Here is an 18,297-nt window from a genome sequence, read left to right as displayed (position 1 = left end):
TTTTTAGTTTTTCGCCGGGCGTCGCAATGCTATTTGAATAAACCTTTTGCCCGTTTGCGTTCTCGTCGGGGCCGGGCCGGGCCGGGGTGCGCTGCCCGCACTACCGCGCGCGCGGGGGGCGACACCGAGCGCGCACCCGAGGCGCCCCGAGCACACAGGCCACGGTGCAACCCGGGCGTTGTGCGCGCACCCCGGTGCGCCCGAGGTGCTGCGCGCGCACCCAGGTGAAATCGGTGTGCACCTCGGCCAGTGCGCGCTCGGTCGAGTCGCGCACGTTGGCCAAGGTGCACGGTGATGTTTCTTACTCTAAGGTTCCGCACCAGACGCCCGGGACAGGTGAGCGAAGCTGGGCGGGGCCGGGTGCGCGGCCGGGGCAGGTGCACGCAGCTGGAGAGAGCTTTGGAGCACACTTCGGAGCGCACCAATGATGCGCTCCATTCAAAAGTTTCCTGAAAAGGCAAAAAAAGTTGAGATTATAGAATTTCCCACTTGAGAGATTGTAAAAAAAAAAAATTTAAAATGAAGGAAACGCGGGTGCCAAGGTGTGCGCAGCCCAGCCAAGGTGTGCGCACCAAGGCGCCCACCCTGGCGAAGGTGCACGCAAGGTGCGCACCCGAGGCAAACCGGACAATTAACCCAACTTTCGACTTCGCGCGCACCTTGGAGCGCACTTCGGAGCGCTCCTTGGTGCGCACCAATCTTGGGCACCTCGGAGTGCACCATGGCGCCCACCAAGGTGCGCACCCGGGGCAAACCGAGCTCCGACTTCGTGCGCACCTTGGAGCGCACGAAAGGTGCGCACCATGGCGCCCACCAAGGTGCGCAGCCCAGCCAAGGCGTGCGCATCAAGGTGCGCACCCTGGCGAAGGTGCGCACCCGGGGCAAACCGAGCTCCGACTTCGTGCGCACCTTGGAGCGCACAAAAGGTGCGCAACCCAGCCAAGGTGTGCGCACCCCGGTCAAACCGAGCTCCGAATCGTGCGCACCAGAGGTGCACGCCATCGTGCGCACCTTGGAGCACACTTCGGAGCCCTCCTTGGTGCGCGCCGATGTTGCGCACCTCGGAGCGCACCCGGGGAAAACAATGCAATTAACCCGACTTTCGACTTCGTGGGCACCTCGGAGCGCTCTCGGGTTCGCACCTCGGAGCACACCGAGGTGCGCACCTTTGATGCGCTGCCTTCACCAATTTCCAGAAAAGGCAAGAAAACATTGAGAAGGTGTGCGCACCGAGGTGCCCACCCTGGCGAAGGTGCACGCGAGGTGCGCACCCGGGGCAAACCGGGCTCCGACTTCGTGCACGCCGCACCTTGGAGCACACTTCGGAGCGCTCCTTGGTGCGCACCAGGGCGCGCAACCCAGCCGAGGTGCCCACCCCGGCGAAGGTGCACGCGAGGTGCGCACCCGGGGCAAACCGGGCTCCGACTTCGTGCACGCCATGGTGCCCACCGCGGCGAAGGTGCACGCGAGGTGCGCACCCGGGGCAAACCGGGCTCCGACTTCGTGCACGCCGCACCTTGGAGCACACTTCGGAGCGCTCCTTGGTGCGCACCATGGTGCCCACCAGGGCGCGCAACCCCGCCGAAGGTGCACGCGAGGTGCGCACCCGGGGCAAACCGGGCTCCGACTTCGTGCACGCCGCACCTTGGAGCACACTTCGGAGCGCTCCTTGGTGCGCACCATGGTGCCCACCAGGGCGCGCAACCCCGCCGAAGGTGCACGCGAGGTGCGCACCCGGGGCAAACCGGGCTCCGACTTCGTGCACGCCATGGTGCGCACCGCGGCGAAGGTGCGCACCCGGGGCAAACCGGGCTCCGACTTCGTGCACGCCGCACCTTGGAGCACACTTCGGAGCGCTCCTTGGTGCGCACCAGGGCGCGCAACCCAGCCGAGGTGCCCACCCCGGCGAAGGTGCACGCGAGGTGCGTACCCGGGGCAAACCGGGCTCCGACTTCGTGCACGCCGCACCTTGGAGCACACTTCGGAGCGCTCCTTGGTGCGCACCATGGTGCCCACCAGGCCGCGCAACCCAGCCAAGGTGTGCGCACCAAGGTGCACGCGAGGTGCGCACCCGGGGCAAACCGGGGTCCGACTTCGTGCACGCCGCACCTTGGAGCACACATCGGGGCGCTCCCGGGTTCGCACCGGCGTTGCGCACCGTGGTGGGCACCTCGGAGCACACCAAGGTGGGCAGCGAGGTGCGCACCTTTGATGCGATGCCTTCACTAATTTCCATAAAAGGCAAAAAAAAAACGAGATTTTAAAATTTCCGTTTTGAAAGATAGTGAGAAAAAGGGAATGCTGGTGCCATCTTGAGCCCGCCCTGGTGCGCAGCCCAGCCAAGGTGTGCGCACCAAGGTGCCCACCCTGGCGAAGGTGCGCGCCCGGGCAATTAACCCAACTTCCAACTTCGCGCGCGCCAGGGTGGGAGCGCACCCAACAACCGGGCCTGGGAAGAGCCAATGCGAGAAACCCCACCAAACGCTCTGACAAAAAAAGAGGGGGCGCTCCAGTAACCCCGCTTCGGAGCGCACCCTGGGCAAACCCAGCCAAGGTGCCCACCCCGGCCAAGGTGCAGGCGAGGTGCGCACCCGGGGCAAACCGGGCTCCGACAACGTGCACGCCGCACCTTGGAGCACACTTCGTAGCGCTCCCGGGTGCGCACCTCAGAGCACACCAAGGTGGGCAGCGAGGTGCGCACCTTTGATGCGCTGCCTTCACTAATTTCCAGAAAAGGCAAAAAAAAAAGGAGATTTTAAAATTTCCGTTTTGAAAGATAGTGAAAAAAACGGAACGCGCGTGCCATCTTGAGCCCGCCCTGGTGCGCAGCCCAGGTAAGGTGCCCACCCTGGCAAAGGTGCGCACCCGGGCAATTAACCCTACTTCCGACTTCGTGCGCGCCAGGGTGGCAACCGGGCCTCGGAAGAGCCAATGCGAGAAACCCCACCAAACGCTCCGACAAAAAAAGAGGCGGCGCTCCAATAACCCCGCTTCGGAGCGCAGCCGGGGCAAACCCAGCCAAGGTGCCCACCCCGACGAAGGTGCACGCGAGGTGCGCACCCGGGGCAAACCGGGCTCCGACAACGTGCACGCAGCACCTTGGAGCACACTTCGAAGCACTCCCGGGTGCCCACCGGCGTTGCGCACCGTGGTGGGCAGCGAGGTGCGCACCTTTGATGCGCTGCCTTCACTAATTTCCAGAAAAAGGCAAAAAAAAATGAGATTTTAAAATTTCCGTTTTGAAAGATAGTGAAAAAAAAGGAACGCGGGTGCCATCTTGAGCCCGCCCTGGTGCGCAGCCCAGGCAAGGCATGCGCACCAAGGTGCCCACCCGAGGTGCACACCCGGGGCAAACCGGGCTCCGACTTCGTGCAGGCCGCACCTTGGAGCACACTTCGGAGCGCTCCTTGGTGCGCACCATGGTGCCCACCAGGGCGCGCAACCCAGCCAAGGTCTGCACACTAAGGTGCCCACCCCGGCGAAGGTGCACGCGAGGTGCGCACCCGGGGCAAACCGGGCTCCGACTTCGTGCACGCCATGGTGCCCACCGCGGCGAAGGTGCACGCGAGGTGCGCACCCGGGGCAAACCGGGCTCCGACTTCGTGCACGCCGCACCTTGGAGCACACTTCGGAGCGCTCCTTGGTGCGCACCATGGTGCCCACCAGGGCGCGCAACCCAGCCAAGGTGTGCGCACCAAGGTGCACGCGAGGTGCGCACCCGGGGCAAACCGGGGTCCGACTTCGTGCACGCCGCACCTTGGAGCACACATCGGAGCGCTCCCAGGTTCGCACCAGCGTTGCGCACCTTTGATGCGCTGCCTTCACTAATTTCCAGAAAAGGCAAAAAAAAACGATATTTTAAAATTTCCGTTCTGAAAGATAGTGAAAAAAACGGAACGCGGGTGCCATCTTGAGCCCTTCCTGGTGCGCAGCCCAGGCAAGTTGTGCGCACCAAGGTGCCCACCCTGGCGGAGGTGCGCGCCCGGGGCAAACCGGGCTCCGACTTCGTGCACTGCATGGTGCCCACCAAGGCGCGCAACCCAGCCAAGGTGCCCACCGCAGCGAAGGTGCACGCGAGGTGCACACCCGGGGCAAACCGGGCTCCGACTTCGTGCACGCCGCACCTTGGAGCACACTTCAGAGCGCTCCTTGGTGCGCACCAGGGCGCGCAACCCAGCCGAGGTGCCCACCCCGGCGAAGGTGCACGCGAGGTGCGCACCCGGGGCAAACCGGGCTCCGACTTCGTGCACGCCATGGTGCCCACCGCGGCGAAGGTGCGCACCCGGGGCAAACCGGGCTCCGACTTCGTGCACGCCGCACCTTGGAGCACACTTCGGAGCGCTCCTTGGTGCGCACCATGGTGCCCACCAGGCCGCGCAACCCAGCCAAGGTGTGCGCACCAAGGTGCACGCGAGGTGCGCACCCGGGGCAAACCGGGGTCCGACTTCGTGCACGCCGCACCTTGGAGCACACATCGGGGCGCTCCCGGGTTCGCACCGGCGTTGCGCACCGTGGTGGGCACCTCGGAGCACACCAAGGTGGGCAGCGAGGTGCGCACCTTTGATGCGATGCCTTCACTAATTTCCATAAAAGGCAAAAAAAAAACGAGATTTTAAAATTTCCGTTTTGAAAGATAGTGAGAAAAAGGGAATGCTGGTGCCATCTTGAGCCCGCCCTGGTGCGCAGCCCAGCCAAGGTTTGCGCACCAAGGTGCCCACCCTGGCGAAGGTGCGCGCCCGGGCAATTAACCCAACTTCCAACTTCGCGCGCGCCAGGGTGGGAGCGCACCCAACAACCGGGCCTGGGAAGAGCCAATGCGAGAAACCCCACCAAACTCTCTGACAAAAAAAGAGGGGGCGCTCCAGTAACCCCGCTTCGGAGCGCACCCTGGGCAAACCCAGCCAAGGTGCCCACCCCGGCCAAGGTGCAGGCGAGGTGCGCACCCGGGGCAAACCGGGCTCCGACAACGTGCACGCCGCACCTTGGAGCACACTTCGTAGCGCTCCCGGGTGCGCACCTCAGAGCACACCAAGGTGGGCAGCGAGGTGCGCACCTTTGATGCGCTGCCTTCACTAATTTCCAGAAAAGGCAAAAAAAAAAGGAGATTTTAAAATTTCCGTTTTGAAAGATAGTGAAAAAAACGGAACGCGCGTGCCATCTTGAGCCCGCCCTGGTGCGCAGCCCAGGTAAGGTGCCACCCTGGCAAAGGTGCGCACCCGGGCAATTAACCCTACTTCCGACTTCGTGCGCGCCAGGGTGGCAACCGGGCCTCGGAAGAGCCAATGCGAGAAACCCCACCAAACGCTCCGACAAAAAAAGAGGCGGCGCTCCAATAACCCCGCTTCGGAGCGCAGCCGGGGCAAACCAAGCCAAGGTGCCCACCCCGACGAAGGTGCACGCGAGGTGCGCACCCGGGGCAAACCGGGCTCCGACAACGTGCACGCAGCACCTTGGAGCACACTTCGAAGCACTCCCGGGTGCCCACCGGCGTTGCGCACCGTGGTGGGCAGCGAGGTGCGCACCTTTGATGCGCTGCCTTCACTAATTTCCAGAAAAAGGCAAAAAAAAATGAGATTTTAAAATTTCCGTTTTGAAAGATAGTGAAAAAAAAGGAACGCGGGTGCCATCTTGAGCCCGCCCTGGTGCGCAGCCCAGGCAAGGCATGCGCACCAAGGTGCCCACCCGAGGTGCACACCCGGGGCAAACCGGGCTCCGACTTCGTGCAGGCCGCACCTTGGAGCACACTTCGGAGCGCTCCTTGGTGCGCACCATGGTGCCCACCAGGGCGCACCCGAGGCAAACCGGGCTCCGACTTCGTGCACGCCGCACCTTGGAGCACACATCGGAGCGCTCCCAGGTTCGCACCAGCGTTGCGCACCTTTGATGCGCTGCCTTCACTAATTTCCAGAAAAGGCAAAAAAAAACGATATTTTAAAATTTCCGTTCTGAAAGATAGTGAAAAAAACGGAACGCGGGTGCCATCTTGAGCCCTTCCTGATGCGCAGCCCAGGCAAGTTGTGCGCACCAAGGTGCCCACCCTGGCGGAGGTGCGCGCCCGGGGCAAACCGGGCTCCGACTTCGTGCACTGCATGGTGCCCACCAAGGCGCGCAACCCAGCCAAGGTGCCCACCGCAGCGAAGGTGCACGCGAGGTGCGCACCCGAGGTGCACACCCGGGGCAAACCGGGCTCCGACTTCGTGCACGCCGCACCTTGGAGCACACTTCAGAGCGCTCCTTGGTACGCACCAGGGCGCGCAACCCAGCCAAGGTGCTCACCCCGGCGAAGGTGCACGCGAGGTGCGCACCCGGGGCAAACCGGGCTCGGACTTCGTGCACGCCGCACCTTGGAGCACACATCGGAGCGCTCCCGGGTTCGCACCAGCATTGCGCACCTTTGATGCGCTGCCTTCACTAATTTCCAGAAAAGGCAAAAAAAAGAAAAAAATGAGATTTTAAAATTTCCGTTTTGAAAGATAGTGAAAAAAACGGAACGCGGGTGCCATCTTGAGCCCGCCCTGGTGTGCAGCCCAGGCAAGTTGTGCGCACCAAGGCACCCACCCTGGCCAAGGTGGGTCACGGGGTGGGTCCTAGGGTGGGTAACGGGGTGGGTACTAAGGTGCGTGCCAAGGTGGGTCATAGGGTGGGTGCCAAGGTGGGCACCAGGGTGGGTGTGCACCAACCCTAGCCAGGGTAGGTCACGGGGTGGTTGTCGGGGTGGGCGTCAAGGAGCCAAGGTGGGTGGCAAGTAGCCAAGTTGCGTGCCAAGGTGGGTGTCGGGGTGGGTGCCAAGGATCCAAGGTGGGTGCCAAGGAACCAAGGTGGGTGTCTGGGTGGGTGCCGAGGTGGGAGCCAGGGTGGGTCCCAAGGTGAGTGCAAAGGTGGGTGCCAGGGTCAAGGTGAGTGCCAATGTGGGTTCCAAGGTGCCAGGGTCAGGGTGAGTGCCAATGTGGGTTCAAAGGTGCTAAGTTGGGTGCGAGGTTGGGTGCGAGGGTGGGTGGGTGCCAAGGTGTGCTAGGTGGAAGCCCGGGTGGGTCGGCATCCCATGGGTGTCGAGTTGGGTGCCTGATGGGTGCTTCTTGTCAAGTTTTAGTCGTCGGGACTCATTTCGAGCCTTAGAGGTCGTTTCTTGTCCGGTTGCCCTGTCTTCGACCTGGGAACCCAATTTTGGTCCTCGGGTCCCATTTTTTTTTGTCTCGCATCCCACTTTTGGCCTGTGGCCTTTTCGGGGTCGATTCTCGTTTTGGGCATCAGAGCATGTTTCTTCTCCTAAAACCCAATATTTGTTTATTAAGTCTCGGAACACATTTTTGTTCTCGTGGACCCATCATGGGTCTTGGAACGCATTTGTGGTCCTTGGGTCCCATTTTGCATCCCGAAACTTGTGTTTTGGTGCTTGATCCCTATTTTGGGTGCCCACCTTGCACCAAGTGCGCACCCGGGGCAAACCGAGCGCCTTGGTGCACCGGGGCAAGATCGAGCGTGCACCCGAGGCGCCCCGAACATGCACCAAGGTGCACTCGGCCCACATGTGAGCGCAGGTCGTTGCGCCCGAGGTGGTGTGTGGGCACCGCGTTGCAGACGGGACACTGCACGCACACGACGCCCCCTCCAGGTGCACGCACGTAGGCCGGGCCGGGTGCACACCCGACGCCCTAGCAAGGTGCGCGCACCCGGGCAGGGCTCACACTTGGCGAACGGGGCGCACTTCGCGAGGGAGGGTGTGCACCTCGACGGGGGTGGGTGGCCGGGGTGGATTCGCACGTGGGTCGCGGTTTGCTAAGTACACACTGCGACAAGCTCATAACGGGTGCGATCATACCAGCGTTAGTGCACCGGATCCCATCAGAACTCCGCAGTTAAGCGCGCTTGGGCCGGAGTAGTACTGGGATGGGTGACCTCCCGGGAAGTCCCGGTGTTGCACCCTTTTTTAGTTTTTCGCCGGGCGTCGCAATGCTATTTGAATAAACCTTTTGCCCGTTTGCGTTCTCGTCGGGGCCGGGCCGGGCCGGGGTGCGCTGCCCGCACTACCGCGCGCGCGGGGGCGACACCGAGCGCGCACCCGAGGCGCCCCGAGCACACAGGCCACGGTGCAACCCGGGCGTTGTGCGCGCACCCCGGTGCGCCCGAGGTGCTGCGCGCGCACCCAGGTGAAATCGGTGTGCACCTCGGCCAGTGCGCGCTCGGTCGAGTCGCGCACGTTGGCCAAGGTGCACGGTGATGTTTCTTACTCTAAGGTTCCGCACCAGACGCCCGGGACAGGTGAGCGAAGCTGGGCGGGGCCGGGTGCGCGGCCGGGGCAGGTGCACGCAGCTGGAGAGAGCTTTGGAGCACACTTCGGAGCGCACCAATGATGCGCTCCATTCAAAAGTTTCCTGAAAAGGCAAAAAAAGTTGAGATTATAGAATTTCCCACTTGAGAGATTGTAAAAAAAAAAAATTTAAAATGAAGGAAACGCGGGTGCCAAGGTGTGCGCAGCCCAGCCAAGGTGTGCGCACCAAGGCGCCCACCCTGGCGAAGGTGCACGCAAGGTGCGCACCCGAGGCAAACCGGACAATTAACCCAACTTTCGACTTCGCGCGCACCTTGGAGCGCACTTCGGAGCGCTCCTTGGTGCGCACCAATCTTGGGCACCTCGGAGTGCACCATGGCGCCCACCAAGGTGCGCACCCGGGGCAAACCGAGCTCCGACTTCGTGCGCACCTTGGAGCGCACGAAAGGTGCGCACCATGGCGCCCACCAAGGTGCGCAGCCCAGCCAAGGCGTGCGCATCAAGGTGCGCACCCTGGCGAAGGTGCGCACCCGGGGCAAACCGAGCTCCGACTTCGTGCGCACCTTGGAGCGCACAAAAGGTGCGCAACCCAGCCAAGGTGTGCGCACCCCGGTCAAACCGAGCTCCGAATCGTGCGCACCAGAGGTGCACGCCATCGTGCGCACCTTGGAGCACACTTCGGAGCCCTCCTTGGTGCGCGCCGATGTTGCGCACCTCGGAGCGCACCCGGGGAAAACAATGCAATTAACCCGACTTTCGACTTCGTGGGCACCTCGGAGCGCTCTCGGGTTCGCACCTCGGAGCACACCGAGGTGCGCACCTTTGATGCGCTGCCTTCACCAATTTCCAGAAAAGGCAAGAAAACATTGAGAAGGTGTGCGCACCGAGGTGCCCACCCTGGCGAAGGTGCACGCGAGGTGCGCACCCGGGGCAAACCGGGCTCCGACTTCGTGCACGCCGCACCTTGGAGCACACTTCGGAGCGCTCCTTGGTGCGCACCAGGGCGCGCAACCCAGCCGAGGTGCCCACCCCGGCGAAGGTGCACGCGAGGTGCGCACCCGGGGCAAACCGGGCTCCGACTTCGTGCACGCCATGGTGCCCACCGCGGCGAAGGTGCACGCGAGGTGCGCACCCGGGGCAAACCGGGCTCCGACTTCGTGCACGCCGCACCTTGGAGCACACTTCGGAGCGCTCCTTGGTGCGCACCATGGTGCCCACCAGGGCGCGCAACCCCGCCAAAGGTGCACGCGAGGTGCGCACCCGGGGCAAACCGGGCTCCGACTTCGTGCACGCCGCACCTTGGAGCACACTTCGGAGCGCTCCTTGGTGCGCACCATGGTGCCCACCAGGGCGCGCAACCCCGCCGAAGGTGCACGCGAGGTGCGCACCCGGGGCAAACCGGGCTCCGACTTCGTGCACGCCATGGTGCGCACCGCGGCGAAGGTGCGCACCCGGGGCAAACCGGGCTCCGACTTCGTGCACGCCGCACCTTGGAGCACACTTCGGAGCGCTCCTTGGTGCGCACCAGGGCGCGCAACCCAGCCGAGGTGCCCACCCCGGCGAAGGTGCACGCGAGGTGCGTACCCGGGGCAAACCGGGCTCCGACTTCGTGCACGCCGCACCTTGGAGCACACTTCGGAGCGCTCCTTGGTGCGCACCATGGTGCCCACCAGGCCGCGCAACCCAGCCAAGGTGTGCGCACCAAGGTGCACGCGAGGTGCGCACCCGGGGCAAACCGGGGTCCGACTTCGTGCACGCCGCACCTTGGAGCACACATCGGGGCGCTCCCGGGTTCGCACCGGCGTTGCGCACCGTGGTGGGCACCTCGGAGCACACCAAGGTGGGCAGCGAGGTGCGCACCTTTGATGCGATGCCTTCACTAATTTCCATAAAAGGCAAAAAAAAAACGAGATTTTAAAATTTCCGTTTTGAAAGATAGTGAGAAAAAGGGAATGCTGGTGCCATCTTGAGCCCGCCCTGGTGCGCAGCCCAGCCAAGGTGTGCGCACCAAGGTGCCCACCCTGGCGAAGGTGCGCGCCCGGGCAATTAACCCAACTTCCAACTTCGCGCGCGCCAGGGTGGGAGCGCACCCAACAACCGGGCCTGGGAAGAGCCAATGCGAGAAACCCCACCAAACGCTCTGACAAAAAAAGAGGGGGCGCTCCAGTAACCCCGCTTCGGAGCGCACCCTGGGCAAACCCAGCCAAGGTGCCCACCCCGGCCAAGGTGCAGGCGAGGTGCGCACCCGGGGCAAACCGGGCTCCGACAACGTGCACGCCGCACCTTGGAGCACACTTCGTAGCGCTCCCGGGTGCGCACCTCAGAGCACACCAAGGTGGGCAGCGAGGTGCGCACCTTTGATGCGCTGCCTTCACTAATTTCCAGAAAAGGCAAAAAAAAAAGGAGATTTTAAAATTTCCGTTTTGAAAGATAGTGAAAAAAACGGAACGCGCGTGCCATCTTGAGCCCGCCCTGGTGCGCAGCCCAGGTAAGGTGCCCACCCTGGCAAAGGTGCGCACCCGGGCAATTAACCCTACTTCCGACTTCGTGCGCGCCAGGGTGGCAACCGGGCCTCGGAAGAGCCAATGCGAGAAACCCCACCAAACGCTCCGACAAAAAAAGAGGCGGCGCTCCAATAACCCCGCTTCGGAGCGCAGCCGGGGCAAACCCAGCCAAGGTGCCCACCCCGACGAAGGTGCACGCGAGGTGCGCACCCGGGGCAAACCGGGCTCCGACAACGTGCACGCAGCACCTTGGAGCACACTTCGAAGCACTCCCGGGTGCCCACCGGCGTTGCGCACCGTGGTGGGCAGCGAGGTGCGCACCTTTGATGCGCTGCCTTCACTAATTTCCAGAAAAAGGCAAAAAAAAATGAGATTTTAAAATTTCCGTTTTGAAAGATAGTGAAAAAAAAGGAACGCGGGTGCCATCTTGAGCCCGCCCTGGTGCGCAGCCCAGGCAAGGCATGCGCACCAAGGTGCCCACCCGAGGTGCACACCCGGGGCAAACCGGGCTCCGACTTCGTGCAGGCCGCACCTTGGAGCACACTTCGGAGCGCTCCTTGGTGCGCACCATGGTGCCCACCAGGGCGCGCAACCCAGCCAAGGTCTGCACACTAAGGTGCCCACCCCGGCGAAGGTGCACGCGAGGTGCGCACCCGGGGCAAACCGGGCTCCGACTTCGTGCACGCCATGGTGCCCACCGCGGCGAAGGTGCACGCGAGGTGCGCACCCGGGGCAAACCGGGCTCCGACTTCGTGCACGCCGCACCTTGGAGCACACTTCGGAGCGCTCCTTGGTGCGCACCATGGTGCCCACCAGGGCGCGCAACCCAGCCAAGGTGTGCGCACCAAGGTGCACGCGAGGTGCGCACCCGGGGCAAACCGGGGTCCGACTTCGTGCACGCCGCACCTTGGAGCACACATCGGAGCGCTCCCAGGTTCGCACCAGCGTTGCGCACCTTTGATGCGCTGCCTTCACTAATTTCCAGAAAAGGCAAAAAAAAACGATATTTTAAAATTTCCGTTCTGAAAGATAGTGAAAAAAACGGAACGCGGGTGCCATCTTGAGCCCTTCCTGGTGCGCAGCCCAGGCAAGTTGTGCGCACCAAGGTGCCCACCCTGGCGGAGGTGCGCGCCCGGGGCAAACCGGGCTCCGACTTCGTGCACTGCATGGTGCCCACCAAGGCGCGCAACCCAGCCAAGGTGCCCACCGCAGCGAAGGTGCACGCGAGGTGCACACCCGGGGCAAACCGGGCTCCGACTTCGTGCACGCCGCACCTTGGAGCACACTTCAGAGCGCTCCTTGGTGCGCACCAGGGCGCGCAACCCAGCCGAGGTGCCCACCCCGGCGAAGGTGCACGCGAGGTGCGCACCCGGGGCAAACCGGGCTCCGACTTCGTGCACGCCATGGTGCCCACCGCGGCGAAGGTGCGCACCCGGGGCAAACCGGGCTCCGACTTCGTGCACGCCGCACCTTGGAGCACACTTCGGAGCGCTCCTTGGTGCGCACCATGGTGCCCACCAGGCCGCGCAACCCAGCCAAGGTGTGCGCACCAAGGTGCACGCGAGGTGCGCACCCGGGGCAAACCGGGGTCCGACTTCGTGCACGCCGCACCTTGGAGCACACATCGGGGCGCTCCCGGGTTCGCACCGGCGTTGCGCACCGTGGTGGGCACCTCGGAGCACACCAAGGTGGGCAGCGAGGTGCGCACCTTTGATGCGATGCCTTCACTAATTTCCATAAAAGGCAAAAAAAAAACGAGATTTTAAAATTTCCGTTTTGAAAGATAGTGAGAAAAAGGGAATGCTGGTGCCATCTTGAGCCCGCCCTGGTGCGCAGCCCAGCCAAGGTTTGCGCACCAAGGTGCCCACCCTGGCGAAGGTGCGCGCCCGGGCAATTAACCCAACTTCCAACTTCGCGCGCGCCAGGGTGGGAGCGCACCCAACAACCGGGCCTGGGAAGAGCCAATGCGAGAAACCCCACCAAACTCTCTGACAAAAAAAGAGGGGGCGCTCCAGTAACCCCGCTTCGGAGCGCACCCTGGGCAAACCCAGCCAAGGTGCCCACCCCGGCCAAGGTGCAGGCGAGGTGCGCACCCGGGGCAAACCGGGCTCCGACAACGTGCACGCCGCACCTTGGAGCACACTTCGTAGCGCTCCCGGGTGCGCACCTCAGAGCACACCAAGGTGGGCAGCGAGGTGCGCACCTTTGATGCGCTGCCTTCACTAATTTCCAGAAAAGGCAAAAAAAAAAGGAGATTTTAAAATTTCCGTTTTGAAAGATAGTGAAAAAAACGGAACGCGCGTGCCATCTTGAGCCCGCCCTGGTGCGCAGCCCAGGTAAGGTGCCACCCTGGCAAAGGTGCGCACCCGGGCAATTAACCCTACTTCCGACTTCGTGCGCGCCAGGGTGGCAACCGGGCCTCGGAAGAGCCAATGCGAGAAACCCCACCAAACGCTCCGACAAAAAAAGAGGCGGCGCTCCAATAACCCCGCTTCGGAGCGCAGCCGGGGCAAACCAAGCCAAGGTGCCCACCCCGACGAAGGTGCACGCGAGGTGCGCACCCGGGGCAAACCGGGCTCCGACAACGTGCACGCAGCACCTTGGAGCACACTTCGAAGCACTCCCGGGTGCCCACCGGCGTTGCGCACCGTGGTGGGCAGCGAGGTGCGCACCTTTGATGCGCTGCCTTCACTAATTTCCAGAAAAAGGCAAAAAAAAATGAGATTTTAAAATTTCCGTTTTGAAAGATAGTGAAAAAAAAGGAACGCGGGTGCCATCTTGAGCCCGCCCTGGTGCGCAGCCCAGGCAAGGCATGCGCACCAAGGTGCCCACCCGAGGTGCACACCCGGGGCAAACCGGGCTCCGACTTCGTGCAGGCCGCACCTTGGAGCACACTTCGGAGCGCTCCTTGGTGCGCACCATGGTGCCCACCAGGGCGCACCCGAGGCAAACCGGGCTCCGACTTCGTGCACGCCGCACCTTGGAGCACACATCGGAGCGCTCCCAGGTTCGCACCAGCGTTGCGCACCTTTGATGCGCTGCCTTCACTAATTTCCAGAAAAGGCAAAAAAAAACGATATTTTAAAATTTCCGTTCTGAAAGATAGTGAAAAAAACGGAACGCGGGTGCCATCTTGAGCCCTTCCTGATGCGCAGCCCAGGCAAGTTGTGCGCACCAAGGTGCCCACCCTGGCGGAGGTGCGCGCCCGGGGCAAACCGGGCTCCGACTTCGTGCACTGCATGGTGCCCACCAAGGCGCGCAACCCAGCCAAGGTGCCCACCGCAGCGAAGGTGCACGCGAGGTGCGCACCCGAGGTGCACACCCGGGGCAAACCGGGCTCCGACTTCGTGCACGCCGCACCTTGGAGCACACTTCAGAGCGCTCCTTGGTACGCACCAGGGCGCGCAACCCAGCCAAGGTGCTCACCCCGGCGAAGGTGCACGCGAGGTGCGCACCCGGGGCAAACCGGGCTCGGACTTCGTGCACGCCGCACCTTGGAGCACACATCGGAGCGCTCCCGGGTTCGCACCAGCATTGCGCACCTTTGATGCGCTGCCTTCACTAATTTCCAGAAAAGGCAAAAAAAAGAAAAAAATGAGATTTTAAAATTTCCGTTTTGAAAGATAGTGAAAAAAACGGAACGCGGGTGCCATCTTGAGCCCGCCCTGGTGTGCAGCCCAGGCAAGTTGTGCGCACCAAGGCACCCACCCTGGCCAAGGTGGGTCACGGGGTGGGTCCTAGGGTGGGTAACGGGGTGGGTACTAAGGTGCGTGCCAAGGTGGGTCATAGGGTGGGTGCCAAGGTGGGCACCAGGGTGGGTGTGCACCAACCCTAGCCAGGGTAGGTCACGGGGTGGTTGTCGGGGTGGGCGTCAAGGAGCCAAGGTGGGTGGCAAGTAGCCAAGTTGCGTGCCAAGGTGGGTGTCGGGGTGGGTGCCAAGGATCCAAGGTGGGTGCCAAGGAACCAAGGTGGGTGTCTGGGTGGGTGCCGAGGTGGGAGCCAGGGTGGGTCCCAAGGTGAGTGCAAAGGTGGGTGCCAGGGTCAAGGTGAGTGCCAATGTGGGTTCCAAGGTGCCAGGGTCAGGGTGAGTGCCAATGTGGGTTCAAAGGTGCTAAGTTGGGTGCGAGGTTGGGTGCGAGGGTGGGTGGGTGCCAAGGTGTGCTAGGTGGAAGCCCGGGTGGGTCGGCATCCCATGGGTGTCGAGTTGGGTGCCTGATGGGTGCTTCTTGTCAAGTTTTAGTCGTCGGGACTCATTTCGAGCCTTAGAGGTCGTTTCTTGTCCGGTTGCCCTGTCTTCGACCTGGGAACCCAATTTTGGTCCTCGGGTCCCATTTTTTTTTGTCTCGCATCCCACTTTTGGCCTGTGGCCTTTTCGGGGTCGATTCTCGTTTTGGGCATCAGAGCATGTTTCTTCTCCTAAAACCCAATATTTGTTTATTAAGTCTCGGAACACATTTTTGTTCTCGTGGACCCATCATGGGTCTTGGAACGCATTTGTGGTCCTTGGGTCCCATTTTGCATCCCGAAACTTGTGTTTTGGTGCTTGATCCCTATTTTGGGTGCCCACCTTGCACCAAGTGCGCACCCGGGGCAAACCGAGCGCCTTGGTGCACCGGGGCAAGATCGAGCGTGCACCCGAGGCGCCCCGAACATGCACCAAGGTGCACTCGGCCCACATGTGAGCGCAGGTCGTTGCGCCCGAGGTGGTGTGTGGGCACCGCGTTGCAGACGGGACACTGCACGCACACGACGCCCCCTCCAGGTGCACGCACGTAGGCCGGGCCGGGTGCACACCCGACGCCCTAGCAAGGTGCGCGCACCCGGGCAGGGCTCACACTTGGCGAACGGGGCGCACTTCGCGAGGGAGGGTGTGCACCTCGACGGGGGTGGGTGGCCGGGGTGGATTCGCACGTGGGTCGCGGTTTGCTAAGTACACACTGCGACAAGCTCATAACGGGTGCGATCATACCAGCGTTAGTGCACCGGATCCCATCAGAACTCCGCAGTTAAGCGCGCTTGGGCCGGAGTAGTACTGGGATGGGTGACCTCCCGGGAAGTCCCGGTGTTGCACCCTTTTTTAGTTTTTCGCCGGGCGTCGCAATGCTATTTGAATAAACCTTTTGCCCGTTTGCGTTCTCGTCGGGGCCGGGCCGGGCCGGGGTGCGCTGCCCGCACTACCGCGCGCGCGGGGGCGACACCGAGCGCGCACCCGAGGCGCCCCGAGCACACAGGCCACGGTGCAACCCGGGCGTTGTGCGCGCACCCCGGTGCGCCCGAGGTGCTGCGCGCGCACCCAGGTGAAATCGGTGTGCACCTCGGCCAGTGCGCGCTCGGTCGAGTCGCGCACGTTGGCCAAGGTGCACGGTGATGTTTCTTACTCTAAGGTTCCGCACCAGACGCCCGGGACAGGTGAGCGAAGCTGGGCGGGGCCGGGTGCGCGGCCGGGGCAGGTGCACGCAGCTGGAGAGAGCTTTGGAGCACACTTCGGAGCGCACCAATGATGCGCTCCATTCAAAAGTTTCCTGAAAAGGCAAAAAAAGTTGAGATTATAGAATTTCCCACTTGAGAGATTGTAAAAAAAAAAAATTTAAAATGAAGGAAACGCGGGTGCCAAGGTGTGCGCAGCCCAGCCAAGGTGTGCGCACCAAGGCGCCCACCCTGGCGAAGGTGCACGCAAGGTGCGCACCCGAGGCAAACCGGACAATTAACCCAACTTTCGACTTCGCGCGCACCTTGGAGCGCACTTCGGAGCGCTCCTTGGTGCGCACCAATCTTGGGCACCTCGGAGTGCACCATGGCGCCCACCAAGGTGCGCACCCGGGGCAAACCGAGCTCCGACTTCGTGCGCACCTTGGAGCGCACGAAAGGTGCGCACCATGGCGCCCACCAAGGTGCGCAGCCCAGCCAAGGCGTGCGCATCAAGGTGCGCACCCTGGCGAAGGTGCGCACCCGGGGCAAACCGAGCTCCGACTTCGTGCGCACCTTGGAGCGCACAAAAGGTGCGCAACCCAGCCAAGGTGTGCGCACCCCGGTCAAACCGAGCTCCGAATCGTGCGCACCAGAGGTGCACGCCATCGTGCGCACCTTGGAGCACACTTCGGAGCCCTCCTTGGTGCGCGCCGATGTTGCGCACCTCGGAGCGCACCCGGGGAAAACAATGCAATTAACCCGACTTTCGACTTCGTGGGCACCTCGGAGCGCTCTCGGGTTCGCACCTCGGAGCACACCGAGGTGCGCACCTTTGATGCGCTGCCTTCACCAATTTCCAGAAAAGGCAAGAAAACATTGAGAAGGTGTGCGCACCGAGGTGCCCACCCTGGCGAAGGTGCACGCGAGGTGCGCACCCGGGGCAAACCGGGCTCCGACTTCGTGCACGCCGCACCTTGGAGCACACTTCGGAGCGCTCCTTGGTGCGCACCAGGGCGCGCAACCCAGCCGAGGTGCCCACCCCGGCGAAGGTGCACGCGAGGTGCGCACCCGGGGCAAACCGGGCTCCGACTTCGTGCACGCCATGGTGCCCACCGCGGCGAAGGTGCACGCGAGGTGCGCACCCGGGGCAAACCGGGCTCCGACTTCGTGCACGCCGCACCTTGGAGCACACTTCGGAGCGCTCCTTGGTGCGCACCATGGTGCCCACCAGGGCGCGCAACCCCGCCGAAGGTGCACGCGAGGTGCGCACCCGGGGCAAACCGGGCTCCGACTTCGTGCACGCCGCACCTTGGAGCACACTTCGGAGCGCTCCTTGGTGCGCACCATGGTGCCCACCAGGGCGCGCAACCCCGCCGAAGGTGCACGCGAGGTGCGCACCCGGGGCAAACCGGGCTCCGACTTCGTGCACGCCATGGTGCGCACCGCGGCGAAGGTGCGCACCCGGGGCAAACCGGGCTCCGACTTCGTGCACGCCGCACCTTGGAGCACACTTCGGAGCGCTCCTTGGTGCGCACCAGGGCGCGCAACCCAGCCGAGGTGCCCACCCCGGCGAAGGTGCACGCGAGGTGCGTACCCGGGGCAAACCGGGCTCCGACTTCGTGCACGCCGCACCTTGGAGCACACTTCGGAGCGCTCCTTGGTGCGCACCATGGTGCCCACCAGGCCGCGCAACCCAGCCAAGGTGTGCGCACCAAGGTGCACGCGAGGTGCGCACCCGGGGCAAACCGGGGTCCGACTTCGTGCACGCCGCACCTTGGAGCACACATCGGGGCGCTCCCGGGTTCGCACCGGCGTTGCGCACCGTGGTGGGCACCTCGGAGCACACCAAGGTGGGCAGCGAGGTGCGCACCTTTGATGCGATGCCTTCACTAATTTCCATAAAAGGCAAAAAAAAAACGAGATTTTAAAATTTCCGTTTTGAAAGATAGTGAGAAAAAGGGAATGCTGGTGCCATCTTGAGCCCGCCCTGGTGCGCAGCCCAGCCAAGGTGTGCGCACCAAGGTGCCCACCCTGGCGAAGGTGCGCGCCCGGGCAATTAACCCAACTTCCAACTTCGCGCGCGCCAGGGTGGGAGCGCACCCAACAACCGGGCCT

The 18,297-nt window shown here is 63.2% G+C and overlaps 2 non-coding genes across 2 annotated transcripts; both read left to right on the top strand.

Moving 5' to 3' along the window:
• Positions 1-7,805: 7,805 nt before the first annotated feature.
• Positions 7,806-7,924, top strand: LOC131866247 (5S ribosomal RNA). Its single transcript, XR_009364870.1, has one exon. It is a non-coding gene; the product is annotated as a 5S ribosomal RNA (ribosomal RNA).
• A 7,804-nt stretch (positions 7,925-15,728) lies between these two features.
• On the top strand, positions 15,729-15,847 carry LOC131866246 (5S ribosomal RNA). The gene has a single exon (XR_009364869.1). It is a non-coding gene; the product is annotated as a 5S ribosomal RNA (ribosomal RNA).
• Positions 15,848-18,297: the final 2,450 nt, after the last annotated feature.

Source organism: Cryptomeria japonica, unplaced genomic scaffold, assembly GCF_030272615.1.
Source record: "Cryptomeria japonica unplaced genomic scaffold, Sugi_1.0 HiC_scaffold_138, whole genome shotgun sequence".
Lineage (NCBI taxonomy): Eukaryota > Viridiplantae > Streptophyta > Pinopsida > Cupressales > Cupressaceae > Cryptomeria > Cryptomeria japonica.
Note: the sequence above shows the minus strand (reverse complement) of the source record. Positions and strands in the feature narration are given on the sequence as shown.